This window comes from Pleurodeles waltl, chromosome 11 (assembly GCF_031143425.1).
Source record: "Pleurodeles waltl isolate 20211129_DDA chromosome 11, aPleWal1.hap1.20221129, whole genome shotgun sequence".
Classification (NCBI taxonomy): domain Eukaryota; kingdom Metazoa; phylum Chordata; class Amphibia; order Caudata; family Salamandridae; genus Pleurodeles; species Pleurodeles waltl.
The window spans coordinates 714,480,116-714,498,154 of record NC_090450.1 but is presented as its reverse complement, the minus strand read 5'-3'; the positions used below and the strand labels follow the sequence as shown (position 1 = coordinate 714,498,154).

At 46.8% G+C, this 18,039-nt stretch overlaps 1 protein-coding gene across 1 annotated transcript in view; it reads left to right on the top strand.

Annotated features, from left to right (window-relative positions):
• SH2D6 (SH2 domain containing 6) overlaps positions 1–18,039 on the top strand; it is a 42,183-nt gene that overhangs the window by 13,959 nt on the left and 10,185 nt on the right. Inside the window, exons 3-4 of the mRNA XM_069215477.1 lie at positions 8,676–8,722; positions 12,869–12,952. The gene's annotated coding sequence lies outside the window, so the exon portion shown is untranslated. The remainder of the gene's footprint in view (positions 1–8,675; positions 8,723–12,868; positions 12,953–18,039) is intronic.

Below are 18,039 nucleotides of genomic sequence, written 5' to 3'. Positions count from 1 at the left end.
CATCTCCAATCCCTACTCCAATCTATCAAACCCCACTCTCCCCCAATCTACCCATTTCTTCTCTACCATAATCTACCCCACTCTAGTCCACCACAACCTACCCCACTCCACTCCAGTCTACCCCTCTCCACTCCACTAAAATCTACCCCACTCCTCTCCAATATACCCCACTCCCCCTTTACCATTCCCACTCTGAAACATCATAATCTACCCTATTCCAATCCATCATAATCTACACCACTCCAATCTACCACAATCTTCCCCACTGCAATACAACACAATCTACCAGACTTCAACCATAACAATCTACCCCACTCCAATGTACCACAATCTACCCCACTCCAATCCACCACAATCTACCCCACTCCAATCCACCACAATTGACCCCACTTCAATATACCTCAATCTAACCCAACCCCAATCTGCCACATTCTATCCTTCTCCAATCTGCCACAATCTGTCCCATTCCAAACCACCCCAATATATCCCACTCCAGTCCATGCAATCCACCTCATCCCAGTCACCCAATCTATACCACTCCAGTTCAATGTACCCCACTTTCCTCCAATCTACCCCACTCCAATCCAATCTACCCCACTCCACCCCAATCTACCCCACTCCACTTCACTCAAATACACCCCCTCCACTTAAATATACCCCACTACACTCAAACCCACTCCACTGCAGTCTAGCCCACACCAATCCAACCCACTCTATCCCACTCCACTCCACCCGACTCCAATCTACCCTACTCAATTCTACCCCACAGCACCCCACTCCACCTCACTCCAATCACCCCCATCCAAATCTACCTCACTCCAATCTACCCCACTCCAACCTACACCACTCCAAACTACCCCAGTCCACTCTACTCCCCTCCACTTCAACCTAATCTACCCCACTCCACTCCAATGTACCCTCCCCACTCCACTCAGATCTCCTCCCCACTCTAATCCAGTCTATCCAACATCACTCCACCCCAATCTACCCCACTCCAATCCACTTCAATCAAGCCCTGCCCGCACTCCAATCTACCACAATCTACCCCATTCCAATCTACCACAATCTACCCCACTCCAATCTAACACAAGCTACCTGTTCCACTCCAGTCTACCCCACTCCAGTCCACCCAATCTACCTCACTCCACTCTACCCCAATCTAGCACACTCCACTCAACTCTACCTCAATATAAACCACTCCTCTTCACTCCACTCCACCCCACTTTATCCCATCACACTCCACACCAATCTATTCCACTCCAATCTACCCCACTCCAATTTAGCCCACTCAGATCTACCCCACTATAGCTACTTCACCCCACTCTAATCTAGCCCATCCATCCAAATCTACCCCACCCCACCCTACCCCACTCAAAGCTACCCCACTCCAATCTATTACCATCCACCCCACTCCACTCCACTCCATCTACCACACTCCACTCTAAAGTACTCTACTCTAATCGACCCAATCTACCCTACTCAGGTCTACCCAGTCTACTCTACCCAAATCCAGTCCACCCTAATCTACCCCACTCAACTCTAATTTACCCCACTCTACTCCAGTCTGCTTCACTCAACTCCAGTCTATCCCACTCTAATCCACTCAGTCTAACCCACTGCAATCTACCTCACTCAACTCCACCCTAATTCACCCACTTCGCCTTAATATACACGACTCCAATTTACCCTACTCCACTCCACTCTCAACTCTACTCCAATCTTAACTCCAATATAAACCACTCCAATCTACTTCACTGCACTCCAATCTCCACCCCAGTGTATCCAACATCCCTCCATCCAAATCTACACTACACCACTTCACCCCAATCTACCACTCTCCACTCTGCCACAATCTACCCCACTCCAATTCACCACAATCTGCCCCACTCCACTTCAATCTACCCCACTCCACTCTATCACACTCCAATCTATCCTAATTAATTCAAATCTACTCTACTGCAATCCACCCAATCTACCCCACTCCACTCCACACCACTCTACTCTAATCAACCCCACTCCACTCGAATGTACCCCACTCCACTCCAATCTACCTAACTCTACCCAATCCACCCCAATCGTCCCTAATCTATTCCACTCCTGTCCAATCTCCATTCCAATCCATCAAACTCCACTCTACTCCAATCTACCCCACTCTACTCTACCACAATCTACCCCACTACAATCCACCACAACCTACCCCACTCCACTCCATTCTACCCCTCTCCATTCCAATCTACGCCACTCCTCTCCAATTTACCCCACTCCCCCCAATCTTCCCCACTCCAATCCATCATAATCTACTCAACTCCAATCCACCATAATCTACACCACTCCAACCTACCCAACTGCAATCCACCACAATCTACCCCACTTCAACCATTACAATCGACCTCACTCCAGTGTACCACAATCTACCCCATTCCAGTCCACCACAATCTACCCCACTCCAATGTACCTCAATTGAATGTACCTCAATATATCCCACTCCAATCTACCACATTGTACACTTCTCCAATCTACCACAATCTGTCCCATTCCAAACCACCCCAATGTACCCCACTCCAGTCCATGCAATCTACCCCACTTCAGTCCACCCAATCTACCCCACTCCAGTTCAATCTACCTCACTTCGCTCCAGTCTACCCCACTCCACTCCAATCTACCCCACCTCACCCCAATCTACCCCACTCCACTTCACTCAAATCTACCCCACTCCACTTAAATCTACCTTATTCCACTCCAATCAAACCCACTCCACTCAAACCCACTCCACTGCAATCTCCCCCTCTCCAATCTACTGCACACCAATCAACCCCACAGCAGTCTACCTCTCTCTATCCCACGCCACATAATCCCACTCCAGTCTACCCTACTCAAAGCTACCCCACAGCACCCTACTCCACCTAACTCCAATCTACCACATCCGACTCTACCTCACTCTAATCTACCCCACTCCAAACTACCCCACTCCAATGTGTCACAATCCAATGTACTCCACTCCAATTTACCCCACTTAACTCCAATCTACCCTCCCCACTCCACTCTAACCCACTCCACTCCAATCCACCCCAATCCACTCTTCCCCAGTCTACCCTACTCCACTTCACTCTTCCCCAGTCTACCACACCACACTCCTCTTGAATCTACCCCACTCCAGTCAAGTCCAATCTACCCTCACCAATCTACCAGTTTGCACCATACTCTATCCCATTCCACTCCAATCTACCCCACTCTACCACAATCGACCCCATTCTAATCCACCATAGTCTATCCCACTCCATTCTACCCCACTCCACTTCAATCTACCACACTCCCCCTTAATCTTCAGCACTCCAATCCAACACAGTCGACCCTACTCCAATACATCACAATCTACCCCACTCCAGTCTACCACAATCTACCCAAATCCAACCATTACAATCTACTGCACTCCAATGTACCACAATCTACCCCCCTCCAATCCACCACTCAATCTACCTCAATCTACCGCACTCCAATCTACCATATTCTACCCTGCTCCAATCTGTCAGAATCTGTCCCATTCCAAACCACCCCAAAACACCCCACTCCAGTCCACACAATCTACCTCACTCCAGTCCACCTATTCTACCCTACTCCAGTCCAGTCTACCCCACTTTACTTAAATCTAACCCACTCCACTCTAACCAACTCCACCACAATCTACCCCACTACAATCTACCCCACACCAATCTACCCCACTGTATCCCACTCCACCCTACTCCACTCCACTCCAATCTACCCTACCCAAATCTACCCCATAGCACCCCACTCCATCTCACTCCAGTCTACCCATCCGAATCTACCTCAATCCAATCTATCCCACTCCACTGTAACCCACTTTAAACTACCCCACTCCAATCTATCCCACTTCAATCTACTTCACTCCACTACACCCTGATCTAACCCACTCCACTCCAATCTACCCTCCCAACTCCACTCCAATCTAACCCACTCCATTCCAATGCACCCCACCCTTTCCCAGTCTACCCTACTCCACTTCACTCTACCCCAGTCTACCACACTGCACTCCTCTCCAATATACCCATGCCATTCTTCCTCTTTTCACCCTAATATACCCCATTCCACTCCAATCTACCCCAACCCACTCTACCACAATCTACCCCACTCCAATCCACGATAATCTATCCCACTCCTCTCCATTCTACCCCACTACACTCCAATCTACCCCATTCCACTCCAATCTACCACATTCCACCTTAATTTTCCCCACTCCAATCCATCACAATCTACCCTACTCCAATCCATCACCATCTACGCCACCCCAGTTTACCACAATCTACCGCACTGCAATCCACAACAATCTACCCCACTCCGACCATTACAATCTACCCCACTCCAATGTACCACAGTCTATCCCACTCCAATCCACCACAATCTACCCCACTCCAATCTACCTCAATCTATCCCACTCCAATCCACCACGTTCTACCCTACTCCAACCTATCCCATCCGAACAACCCCAATATACCCCACTCGAGTTCACACAATCTACCACACTTCAGTCCACGCAATCTACGCCACTCCAGTTCAATCTACCCCACTTCGCTTCAATCGACCCCACTCCACCCCAATCTACCCCACTCCACTTCACTCACATCTAACCCGCTCCACTCTAACCCACTCCACTCCAATATACCTCACTTCAATCTACCCCAATCCACCTGACTCTAGCCCAAGCCAACCCACCCCACTTCAATCTACCCTACAGAAATTGACCCCACAGCACTCTGCTTCATCTCACTCCAATCTACCCCATCCAAATCTACCTCACTTCAATCTATCCCACACCAATCTACCCCACTGTAAACTACCCCACTCCAAACAATCCCACCCCAATCTACTCCACTCCACCCTAATCTACCCACTACACTCCAATCTACCCTCCCCATTCATCTCCAATCTAACTCAGTCCACTCAAATCCACCATACTCCACTCTTCCCCAGTCTACTCTACTCCACTTCACTCTACCCATCTACCACACTGCACTTCTCTCCAATCTACCCCACTGCAGTCAAGCCCAATCTGTTCTACACCAGTCTACCACTTTCCACCATAATCTACCCCATTCCACTCCAATCTACCCCACATCGCCCCAGTCTACCTCACTCCTCTCTACCCAAATCCACCACACTCCCCACCTCACCCCACTCCACTGTGCCCCACTCATCTCCAAGCTATCCCACCCTACTCCACTTCAATCTACCCCACTCTTGCGCTACAGTCTACCCCAATCTAGCTCACTCCAATCTAGCTCACTCCACTCTACCCCAATCTACTGCACCCCACTCTCATCAACTATAACCCATCCCGCTCTATGATGATCTATCTCACTCCAATCTACTCCATTCCAATCTACCCCGAACTACCCCACCACACCAACCTTTAGCCAAAATGCACAGCAACCACACTGGTGTGCAAATGGCTAAAATGGATTGCCAAAGCCAAGAGCATATGCAAGATTGCCAAAGCCAAGAGCATTTGCGAGAATGCCAAAGCCAAGAGCATATGCAAGAGCTTTTGGCTTTGGCAATTGGCCATGCTTGTGTTTTATATAGCCAGCAGTGTTTCATCAGCGAGTTAACCATGTATATTTCTCCCTGTTTATGTAATGCAGAAAGGGGATGCCTATAGATAAAATGTGGATTCCTCCTTTGGGTGGCACATTACCCCTTGGAGGCCCATTCATTTTCCTATTGTATTTTGTGGGTCTATGTTTGTCACTGGGAAGATTTCCTATGGGGGAGGTAGTACAAGTGATATCTCTCACTCCGCCTGCAAGGAAGTTGCTGAGTCTGTTTGCCATCAATTGAGTAATTCATCCAACATTTTATTTCATTGTTCTCTATGTCTTCTCCTCTCTACAGGAATGGGATGTTAGTATCATTACGTGGTAATTTATGAAGGGTGCAAGCCTCTCACAGAGAGTTTTTGGTCTTACAAAGCTACTCAAAGTATAACATTGAAAGACATACAATATGAGTACAGACCACGTTTTAAACACTTTAAACACTAAGGGGGTCATTATGACCCCGGCGGTCGGAGCTAATGTAGTGGTAGTACTGCCAACAGGCTGGCGGTTCTTACCGCCACATTATGACATTGGCGGATTGGCTGAAGTCAATCCACCAATGTACCACTCCGACCACCATGGCGGTAGCAGCCGCCGGGCTGGAGATAAGGATCTCCAGCCCGGCGGCTGCCATTGTGCCACTGGCGGTATCATGAGCCTGCCTACCACCACGGTTTTCGTGGCGTTGCGGTAGGCCCTATCAGTGACAGGGAATTCCTTCCCTGTCACTGATTGGATGCCCCTTCCCAACACTCTCCAGACACCCCCCCAAACACCCTACATCCACGCCCCCCCAATTCACACACACACAGACACACACTCATCCACACATACATACATGCATGCATTTATTCATGCACACACATCGAAACATACACGTAGACATGCATTCACATTTCCATTCATACATGCACTCACACACATTCAAACACGCACTCACACACATTCATACATGCATGCAAACAACACTAAACACACACTCGCATTCACTCACACACTCACACATACATGCACACACCCCACACACACAACACCCTCCACCCCTCCTCCCCCATCGGAAACCCGACTTACCTGGATCTAGGGGGTGTTCTGGCAGGGGACAGGGTGCTGCTACCGCCAGCAGCGCCCGCCAGCAGAACACTGCCAGGCCGTATTATTTTTCATAATATGGCTGGCGGTGGTCTACTGGTGTGGCGCTGCTGGTGGTAACAGTGCCACCTTACCGCCATCCGCCAGTATGGCCACAGCTGGATTTCCGCCCTTCTTGTGGCGGAAATCCAGCTGTGGTCATATTATGGCAGATGGATGGTAGCCGCGGCAATGGTCTTTTGGCGGCTCTCGCCACGGCGGTAGGCGTTTTTTACCACCATTGTCATAATGGAGGCCTAAATGAAGAGATTCCCTCTCTATTGCCAAAGCAGGGCGTCCAAACTGTAACTCCAGGGACTCATAAGGCACTGGGCTCCGCAGTTTGAGGACTTTCTTTTGAGTGTAGTAAAATGATATGTATAATACACTTTCTTGCAGGGGCTTACAGCCAGCCCACGTCATCCTTTGGTCTGTTATCGGGTCAATCACATTTTTCTTCCACCCACTACAGCATACAGCACGTCCAGTGGGTTCACTCACTTCAGCCATTGACTAGTTTCGCTGTAAGTGACGGCATTCTGTCCCTTCACAAGGAGCACATCCACACAAAAAGTAGTTCCCTTCAGTGCCTGTGACTACTAAAGCACAGTGGTGTTTGAGATCAAAATATTGAGGGGCCCAACAACCCCTACAAACATTTTTCATGAAAACCAAGACAAAACAAAACAAGCATTGACAAACCCAAAAGCCTGTCAGGCATAGCCAGAACAATTGGTTTGACAACTTCTTTATATTGGGCGCTTGACAACAATTGGCCTATACGAGAATTCTTTTGAAACTTCTTAACCAGAAAGGAAAGCCTCAGTTCTGTGGCAAGAAGGGTCTTCCTTCTCTTGGAAAAGAGTTCTTGCTATTTAGATTTCTGACTCAGCCCACCAGTTTCTGCAACAGAATATAGATTTTGTCTCCAGGTGAGGGATTGAGTCAAATTGCGATTAGCAGGGGGCATGTTGTTCGGGGGGTATTAGCAGAGATTCCCCTAAAATGGGATAGGACTCTCATTTTCTGTGGGTCTCCTTAGGGTCACAGAACCCATGAGGGGCTGAGGTGAGAGTAAAAGAGCATCCCTGTGGCAGTGGGGAGTAGATGGTAGTCAAGAAAAATGAAACCTATTCCATCTCAGAATACTAAGGTCCGATTCACAGTTCCCTGGAAAAGATTTCAATTTTTCGCTTCTATGATTGTTTGGAGCAAATTTCCACTTTTTCAAGAATTAAAAGAGAATTCCTGGGATTCTTCTAGTTATTTGAGACACTCAAGGACTCCCAAGAGACCAATTTAACTATATCAGCAAATGTAAACGTAACAGGTGTACGTTTTCGGAAATATGAATTTAAAGAGCATTCATACTTGCAAACCTTTATTTTTGTTTCTCTACAAGAAGAATAGCCCTAGAAATCCTTTCCTCTCCATGCCAATGTCTTTGGTCCAAATCTGCAGTCTAAACAGACACTAACTCTAGTCATTGACAGTGGTAGACTGGAAAGTGCTTTAGGGTGGGAAACTACTTGCAAATGTTTGGCAAACACCCACCAATGTGCGATTTTGTGATGAGCTGAGTAACAAAAGCATTTATGAGTCATAGGAAGTAGTACTACAGGAATGCTCTTTTATGCACTTTTCTATGTGTTTGCCAACTTTTGCGTGAGGACCACCCAAGGAAGGCCCAAAGACAGACAGATTATCCTTCTTATGGAAATTCAGCCACAGTCACATTTCTCTGTGTACAAATTCCATGTTTGTGTGTAACCCCACCTGTCCCAATTTTGTCAGTTAGGAGATTTTTCCTTTTCATATCTATTTTTTGCTTCGATTTTTTTGGTGTGAAAATAGCTTTGTGAATCAGACTCTAAATACCAACTGAAGTGACTGGAAGGTAATGATTAACTGCCCCTGTTCTCTGCTTTCTTGCAGCTCACAAATCACCAGGTCGGGAGCACGTGGCTGGAGGTTCCACCGAGGTGAGACATCGTGAAGTGTGCTCAGATGAAGTACTTCGAGAATTGTTACCTCCTTGGGATGAAACCTTTTGGAATGAGATGAGGAGGGTTGTCTGTTCTGGCATTTCCATTGAACCATTAAGCCCAAGAGACGATTATTTTTCCCGAAGGGGTGTCCAAAGGTGGGCCAGGACAGCTGGATCCCTGTCAGGTTTTCAGGATAAGCACTGACTATGCAAATGATTCTGGATTTTGGACTTTTAACAAAAGTAATTTATCTCACATGGGGCCCTTTGGTAACATCTTTGCGAGCATAAATAGTGTTTTGCAAGGTGTGTTCACTTTACTTAGCGCAGTCTGTCTTCCTGACTAATGCAAGGGATTAAGCACCAGATGGTCAGGCAACTGTATAGAAATCTACCGACCCTGGGCGGTCTCCCTTTATTTATCTTTAAAGTTCGAATTACAAGTTTCAGGCAAGGACACATTTTGTCATACACCTCCGCAGGAGGTCCAGATCAGTACATCAACAGTATACTTTAGTAACAGTACTCATATGCTAGGCACAAACCGGACACCCAACAAGAAAGGTAGTCATGGTAGGTGTAAGGGGACCCACCTAGACCTGATGAAATGCTGCAGCCCAAGTTAGGTTTTTTGAGGTATGAAACAGGCATACATAACTCGCCGTTTTGTTTTTTAAATGCTGCTATGAAATGACAAGAATAAGCTGCTAGTAGGTCAGCCTTAGGCAGCTTAAATCTTATTTGCGAACTTGCTGTACACCAACACAATGGGCGTCTGGCAGGGTAGGAGTACGTTTTAAAATAGGCTCCCCTTGGACTAAGAACTCCACATTAAGCGTGAGTTCACCTCTGTCTACTGCTGAATTAAAGCAGGGTGAGAAGAGACCCTGTCATGAAGCATCATGCACTTTTGTAAGATGCTTACTGTGGTCCATTGTTGTCTGACACACCTTGTCAGCCAGGCTTGTTTTTTTCTATATGTAGTGACAGTTACTCTATAAGCAGGTGAAAAACATACCAATAAATTACCTCTACCTCGTAGGTGATTTGTGCAAATGATTCCCCATAGATTCATTTATGTAACTTCCGGGTATGTGGATGGATATCCTCAAAACCTGGCATGGCTCCGGGCCTAGTGGACCACCATTTAGAGAAAGTTACCTTACAGGAAGAGACAAAGTGGCGAGACATTGTGGTTTGTTGGTTATTGCCCTGGGTCCTTACTTTAGGGAGTTAAAGAAAGGGCACAGGTTACAGGTCACGAATGGGATTCGAATTATAGGCCTAGGCTGTTCTGTCTTCAGTTGTCTCTGGTGACAGACAAGGCCACAGTCTCTCTGGGGTGCGCACAGGCAGAGGTATCTGCATTCTCACCAGATATCTCACACTTACTTCTACAACAATCTTGGTACAGTTGTGTCTGGCTGTACCACATTTCTGATAACACCACCCATCCTTGACAAGGTCATGCTTAGAGCAGGGCACACACGTTTTATTTTAAATGTAAGCCAGAGCAGCTCTTTTCCATAACTTTGGCTGTTTAAACCCGAAAAATCGGAGTCCTTGCCTCTTCGAAGGAAATAGCGCCTCAACTCGCCCTAGGGTCTCATCCTTGCCCCTGCTCGAAATATCTTTTTGTAGAGTAATTGGCGAGCTAGCTCTTTTTATGAAACCCAGAGATCAGCAGCTGAAACACCTCTTATTAAACATCCCTAAACAACGATTGGAGGTAAATCTGACATTATTGCTAATCTACAGGGGCAGCAGTGGGACAGTTCCTCTACCGCATGTACCAAAACAAATCCAGTCCCTGGAAACACTTCGTGCCTCACACAGGCGATTCTTGGAAAAGGTGTAGTCTTGTCCTCATCAATGAGATATGCTGACTAATTACTGCCAATTTACACAAAATGATCATTTTTACACATTCCGTTCGAGAACAGTAACGTGCACATCTTCAGGATTTAGCTTTCAATTTTGAAATGAACAACACCTGCGTAGAAAAATACATTTGTCCAACAATTAGTGTCCAAGGGGTCAGATTAAAAAAATGTTTTTGCGTGTAACTGAAGTGCCCAAAAAGCAATTGTGAATTTAAATTCCACATCTTGAATTCACAGAATAAGGAAAAGTGAAATTGTAGATATGAAAAATGCTTTAGGACGGTCGAAAAATCCACTAGTTTGACGGAGTTTCTACTGTCGTAAATTTTGGATTATGGGTGGGAAAGGAAGCACCACATGAGGCAGGGTAGTCATGCAAAATGTATGGATCACTCACATAGTCTTAGATTATGGTCATTCCCACCCTGGAAGCATTTAGCGTCCAATGCCACAAAGCCATTTTTGTCTCGTGATATAGTTTTATGAGCACAAATAGTAGAATTTACAACTGTATTAAAAAAAGAGGACGTAGAAGCTGTAAATAAAGTTCTTCCAGCATAATATTAACCCACAACAGTGCAATATTACGAAGTAATAACTCTCCCCAAAGGGTTGTGAAATGTACATTCAAAGCATATTCAGTTTTGAAAGTTTATTGACACACAAACATATTAGTTTCTAGCTACTCACAAAACGTCATTCCACTTCTCTGCCACCAGAGAAATGGTTGGATGTTTCCTTTTTGCAAGGGCAGGATAAAATCCCCATCCACTGCTGGAAGGGAATGGAGCTCCTCCAAAACTTTTGGTGAAGGGAAAAGGTGTTTATTCACAGGGTTAAATATTTTCATCCAGGAAAAAACAGAAACCAAAAATATTGAGCAAAGGTACTGGCATTTGGCAGTGCCCAATTCATTAAAATTGTGTAACGTTCAAAAATCAGCACTGGCCAAGAAAATTAAATTCAGGAAACCTTCCAAGTATTGTGCATGGGAAACTGTGATTATCGCAGAGATCCAGTTGTACCCCTAGAAAGTTTTGTGAATTACTAAAAAGTGTAAAACTACATTCATGTGGGAGCGTAAGGCTTCCCGCAGTTTCACACTTTTTATGTGCCTCGCACCCAGCGAGTTGCAGAGCCGCAGTGATCTTTTTCCCATGGTGAGACTGGAAAGGTTCACCTTCAAATTTCATGGGAGTGTAGAAGTTTCTTCAGAGTGAAGGAAAGTGTTACCACCCATGCTGAAAAAAGATGATTTTTTCCTCAGGAGAAAAAAGAAAACTAGAGTTAATTCCGCAGTTGTCATTTTACATTATATTATATTATTTTCGGAATATCTGTCTACTGGCTGATGTGGATCGCCAAGTTTTTCTGCAAAATCCTTCAAAGTTTGCAAACTTAACAGAAAACCTATGGGGGTATACTTTGCATTGGTTATAAAAGGGCTTTGTGAATCGGACCTCATTGGTCAACACTTCCTAATTTTTTTTATTTCATGTCACCCTTTCTGCCTCTAAGGCTGCTGCTGCCTATTACATTGACAATTGTGCTTTGCAGTAGTATGGCTTTGAGCCGTAATTCAATTGCTTTGTTAGGCAATGCACAAAAAACTTTCAACCACATACAAGTCAGGATACAGAAGCTATCACACCTTTATAACACAATCGTGGCTTGCCCTGTGGTAAGTGGGCAGGACAGCGACTGGAGGTAGGGGTGGGGGCGGAGAATCACAAAGCACATTACATTTTTTAATTTAAAAGAAAAAACGTTCCTTGCCGCACCACTTCTGGCTCCACTTGCAGCCACAGGCTCCCAGCCTGCTCTACGGCCAATCCTAACGCTGCTTTCATGCTTCTGGCAGCATGAATGCAGCGTTCGGATTGGCCGGAGCACCCTAGCTTGGCTCTTCAGGCAGATTGGGAGCATCTGCCTGCTGTCTCCGACCTGGCAACACAGTGCCGGGTTGGAGAGAGCCCAGTGCGCATGTATGTTTGGCTGGCCCAAGACAGCTGGCCAAACATCCATGTGCACTGAGGGGAGTGCTGTGCACTCCCCCTCTGTCCCTGGCACACTCATGACTCCATCCCTTTTACAATAAAACAATAATAGACATAGTTTATTATAGTTTTATTGTAAAAGATTTTCAGCTGCTGCTGCTGGCGGGGGGAAGGGGCGGAGCCGCCACTGCTAGAACAATAGTTTCAAGTTTCAGGTACTATCAGGTTATGCAGTTGTTCTCTCTCCATCTTGTTTTCTAGGATCCTGGAGTTTCGGGGAAACTGTGGTATGGAGGACATTGTGACCGCAACACAGCAGAAAGCATTCTTCAACGTTTCCACAAGGTGAGCCCTAAGAATACAAGAGGGGTTGGAAAATCTAATATGGTGTTGGCAGGGTAGTATGATTTTCACTACATGTACCGCCTAACCTTCCATTGGACAGACTGGCAGTCTTGTTCCGGTTCTGTAGACTCACAAAGCGCTTTGTAGGTGCTTTGTTATGGCTCGTGAGCTGCAGCATGAAATTCCACTGGACTGCTTTGAGTATTCTGGAAGGGCTGTTTTGGCAGAGCACTCGTTTTGGGAGCAGAAGTGCCATGCTCTCTTCAAAAAAGATCCCAAACCTCTTCTCTTTGAAAGATACTTAGATTAAGTTCATTATGCTCCCACTCGCTCTTAAATGTCTGCTTTAATCTTTCCGATAAGTATCTCAAATATAGTCCTGAGATGATTGTTTAAGAGGCCTACTTTTGTACAACATATCTCCTAATTACTCTCAATTACCTGCTTTTAATTCTACCTAGGGTGTATCTATAACGTATGTGTTGGACTTTTTTGCTTATGCAGGGTCATCCCCAATCTTTGTGCCTCCTGCCTCCTAACTGTTTTTCTGACCTGTTGCAGTTGGCTTTTGAACTCTGAGCACTTAACCACTGCTTACCAGTGCTAAAGTGCATATGCTCTCTGTGTAAGCTGCGTGTGATTGGTTTATCCATGATTGGCATATTTGATTTACTAGTAAGTCCCTAGTAAAGTGCACTAGAGGTGTCAGAGCCTGTAAATCAAATGCTACTAGTGGGCCTGCAGCACTGGTTGTGCCACCCACATAAGTAGCTCTGTAATCATGTCTCAGACCTGCCATTGCAGAGTCTGTGGCCCATATTTATACTTTTTGACGCTAAACTGCGCTAACGCAGTTTAGCGTCAAAAAATTTTGCGCCGTCTAACGTCATTCTGAAGCGCCATGCGGGCGCCGTATTTATGGAATGGCGTTAGACGGCGCAATCAGACCGGCGCTGCCTGGTGTGCGTGGAAAAAAACCACGTACACCAGACAGCGCCGGCATAGGGGGAAAATGGCGTATGGGCGTCTTAAAATGGGGCAAGTCAGGTTACGTCGAAAAAATCGTCGTAACCCGACTTGCGCCATTTTTTTTCGACGCCCATCCCCCATCAACATGACTCCTATCATTGTAAAGATAGGAGTCATGCCCCCTTGCCCAATGGCCATGCCCAGGGGACTTATGTCCCCTGGGCATGGTCATTGGGCATAGTGGCATGTAGGGGGGCACAAATCAGGCCCCCCTATGCCACAAAAAAAAAAAAAAAAAAAACTTACCTGGACTTACCTTAATGTCCATGGGATGGGTCCCTCCGTCCTTGGGTGTCCTCCTGGGGTGGGCAAGGGTGGCAGGGGGGGTCCCTGGGGGCAGGGGAGGGCACCTCTGGGCTCATTTTGAGCCTACTTGTCCCTTAACGCCATGCCTGACCCAGGCGTTAAAAAGCGGCGCAAAAGCGCCGTTTTTGGCCACGCCCACTCCCGGGCGTCATTTTTGCCCGGGAGTATAAATACCACGTAAAGGCCTGGGAGTCATTTTTTAAGACGGGAACGCCTCCCTTGCATATCATTAACGCAAGGAAGGGGTTCACGCTAAAAAATGACGCCCACTCCGGGCACTTTGGCGCCCGAAGCGTCTAACGCCATAGTATAAATATGGCGTTAGTTGGCGTTAGTTTAGCGTCGAATTTGCGTCGAAAAAAACGACGCAAATTCGGCGCAACCAGAGTATAAATACGGCCCTGTGTGTGCACTTTTAACTGAAAATTCGACTTGGCAAGTGTACCCACTTGCCAGGCCTAAACCTTCTCTTTTCTTACATGTAAGGCGCCCCTAAGGTAGGCCCTAGGGAACCCCAAGGGCAGGGTGCAGTGTATGGTTAAGGTGGGACATATAGTAATGTGTTTTATATGTCCTGACAGTGAAATATTGCTAAATTCGTTTTTCACTGTTGCAAGGCCTGTCCTTCCCAAAGGTTAACATGGGGGCTACCTTTAAATCTGATTAAAGTGTAGATTCCCTTTGGGAGCGGATGGACATGTGGAGTTTGGGGTCTCTGAACTCACAATTTAAAAATACATATTTTAGTAAAGTTGATTTTAAGATTGTGTGTTTGAAAATGCCACTTGTAGAAAGTGAGCATTTTCTTGCTTATACGACTTTTGTGACTCTGCCTGTTTGTGTATTCCCTGTCTGGGTCAATTTGACAGTTGGGCTGGTTGTACCTCACACTAGACAGTGACACAAAGGGAGCTGGGGTGTAGTCTGCATTTCCTGATGAGCCATCTGTGCTAGGAGGGAGGGGAGGAGTGGTCACTTACACCTAAAAAGGCTGCGCCTGTCCTCACACAATGCCATCTCCGACCCCCTGGTGAGTGTCTGGGGCCTGGCCTGGGAAAAGCAGGATTTCACATTCAAAAGAGACTTTACTTTGAAGTAGGCCTACTTCAAAAGAGAAATTGGGTATGAGAAGGGCACCCAAAACCACAGACTTTAGATCACTTCTGGACATCAAGAGGAACCTCTGCCTGGAGAAGAGCTGAAGAGCTGAGGAGAAGTGATGCCCTGCCTGTGACTGTGATTTGTGGAGCTATCCTGCAGTTGCTGCTTCTGCCAGAGTAAGAGGGCAAAGACTGGACTTTGTGTGCCTTCCATCTTGTGAAGAAATCTCTAAGGGTTTGATTTAGAGCTTGTCTCCTGTTGTATGAAGTCTCAGGAACAGCAAAGACTTCTCTCTGCCAGCACCTGGAGTCTCAGGAGAGACTCCTGCTCTGACAAGTGGTGCCCTATCCAGTCCCTGGGCCCTTGAAAGGAAAGTTGGCGGAAATCCAAGGAAATCGACTTCGGACAACTTTGGACCGATGCCGCTGCTGAATCCGGTGACGGCGCTTGCAACCGACTCTGTGATCTTCGCTGGAACGCCACGACCTTCGCAGACCCGACACCGCTGCAGCCCTGCTGAAGTCAGCGACTCCGTGGAAGTCACTGCACCACGTCGTGACCAACACCGGCCGAAGTGCACAGATTCAACGTTTCGCACAGACGCCACGATCCCCGACTTCACGCATCGACTTGTTTTCACTCTTCACCAAAGGTACTGTACTTGGGGGTCTACGCGACTCCATGTACGGCGCCGCTGGTGTCGGCTTGTTGGGAACGACTCCGTCACAACGCCGTGTTAACACCTCATTGAAGCATTTTGTGTTTCTAAGCGCTATTTTTGAGTTTCATCTTTAAAAATCCAGAACTTGACTTGTGTATGTCGGATTGTTGTCATTTTGGTCTTGTTTTGTTTAGATAAATATTTCCTATTTTCTAAACTGGTATTGTGTCATTTTGTAGTGTTTTCATTAAGTTACTGTGTGTGTTGGTACAAATACTTTACACCTAGCACTCTGAAGTTAAGTCTACTGCTCTGCCAAGCTACCACGGGGGTAAGCAGGGGTTAGCTGAGAGTGATTCTTTTTTACCCTGGTGAGGGTCCTTGCCTGAACAGGGGGTAACCTGACTGTCAACCAAAGACCCAATTTCTAACAGTATGTCTGCTGTGATTGTTTGGTAACTGCTCTCTTGTGAAAAGCTTTGATGCCCCAGATACATTGCAACGCTAAGATCCTGGGCTGGAGACAGGACGGTGGGTTTGAAGATCGGATAGCCCTATATGCTGACAAAATGCTTCTCTTTCTTGGCAACCCCCAAGGCTCTGGACCTTGATGCCTGGAAATTCTCCGTCTGTATGGGGAGGCCTCTGGCCTACAAGTTAATGCACATAAATCCCTACTGGTGGATGTGACTGGGGAGACTGCAGGGTGACTCTGGTGCCCTGAAATTCTAGTCTGACAGCACTTCTTTGTATACCTAGGTGTGGATACCTCATGCCTCCCAGACTTGGACTAGTTCCTCAACCTTTGACCCCTGGCCTCGATTCTGGACAGGAGCCTGCACAGATGGAGCCGATTCACTCATAACCCACTGAGACATATTGCAATCTTTAAAACTATGTGCCTCCCCCGATATTTATACATTTTAACAAACATTCCTTATCCAATCCTCCGGGTGTGGTTCCGCTCCTTGACCTCGAAGTTGACATCCTTTGTATGGGCGGGCGACATCAAGTGGCATTTACCTCAGTGCGAAAATCTCTTCCGATGGTGGCATTAGTATGACTTGGTATGACTGACATTTGTGGGTATTATCTGGGGTTTGAGAGGCTTCTTGTTTTGCTCTACAGAGGCCAAATGCCCCAAATGGCACCATCCATCACTCGAATAGTGGTGCTCTGCTGGAGAGCGGCACTCCGCCTAATCCAAAGGGACTGCCACTTGACAGAGTTGACACGCTTGTGGTGGGGCGCCTGGCTCCAACAGGTCCTAAGCCTTAAAGGCTTTGCCCAATGGGACTAGTTTGGTATTATGTACATGGGTAATGTTTACCGTGAGGAACCTCGATGTCCTTTCAAAACTTAAGAGACCAATATGCCCTATCCCATACACAATTTTTAAGCTTTCTCCAGCCGTGGCATGCTTTGTGGGTTCACCTCCCACTAGACACCCAAACCACGAACACAACCCCCTTGAGGCAATACCTTCATGGGGCACCTGGGTAGGGAAGCAATATTGGTGATCTGTCGCTCACAGATTATCAATGCCCCAGATGGGTTCTCTTCTCTTTGGCTGAAATGGGAGGATTGGGCGGGGGAGTTAGATGACAATGTTGGGAGGGAGACATGTCTGGCTCTGAGGGAGTTGGCAGTGTCATAGCAAACCGACTACTTCCATGCAACCTACCTGTCCCCACATCACATACAATAGATGAGTCGATCAACACAGGTTGCATGTGAATGTTGCTCTTTACCTGCTACTGACTTCTAGCTGGCTCTATGCTCCTTTTGGGACAGAGTGGGTTGCAAAATCTTGGTGATGCTATATAGTTCGGTTGATTTGGGCCCCTGGGTGGCACTGCTGGGTCTCCTGGAGGAACTAAGGGACCCAACTCCGAAAATACTTTTATAGAGGTGGCTTGTTTGGTGGCAAAGAGAGCCATTGCCCGCCAGTGGAGACAACCTTCACCCTCTCACTGTTGCTATGATGAAA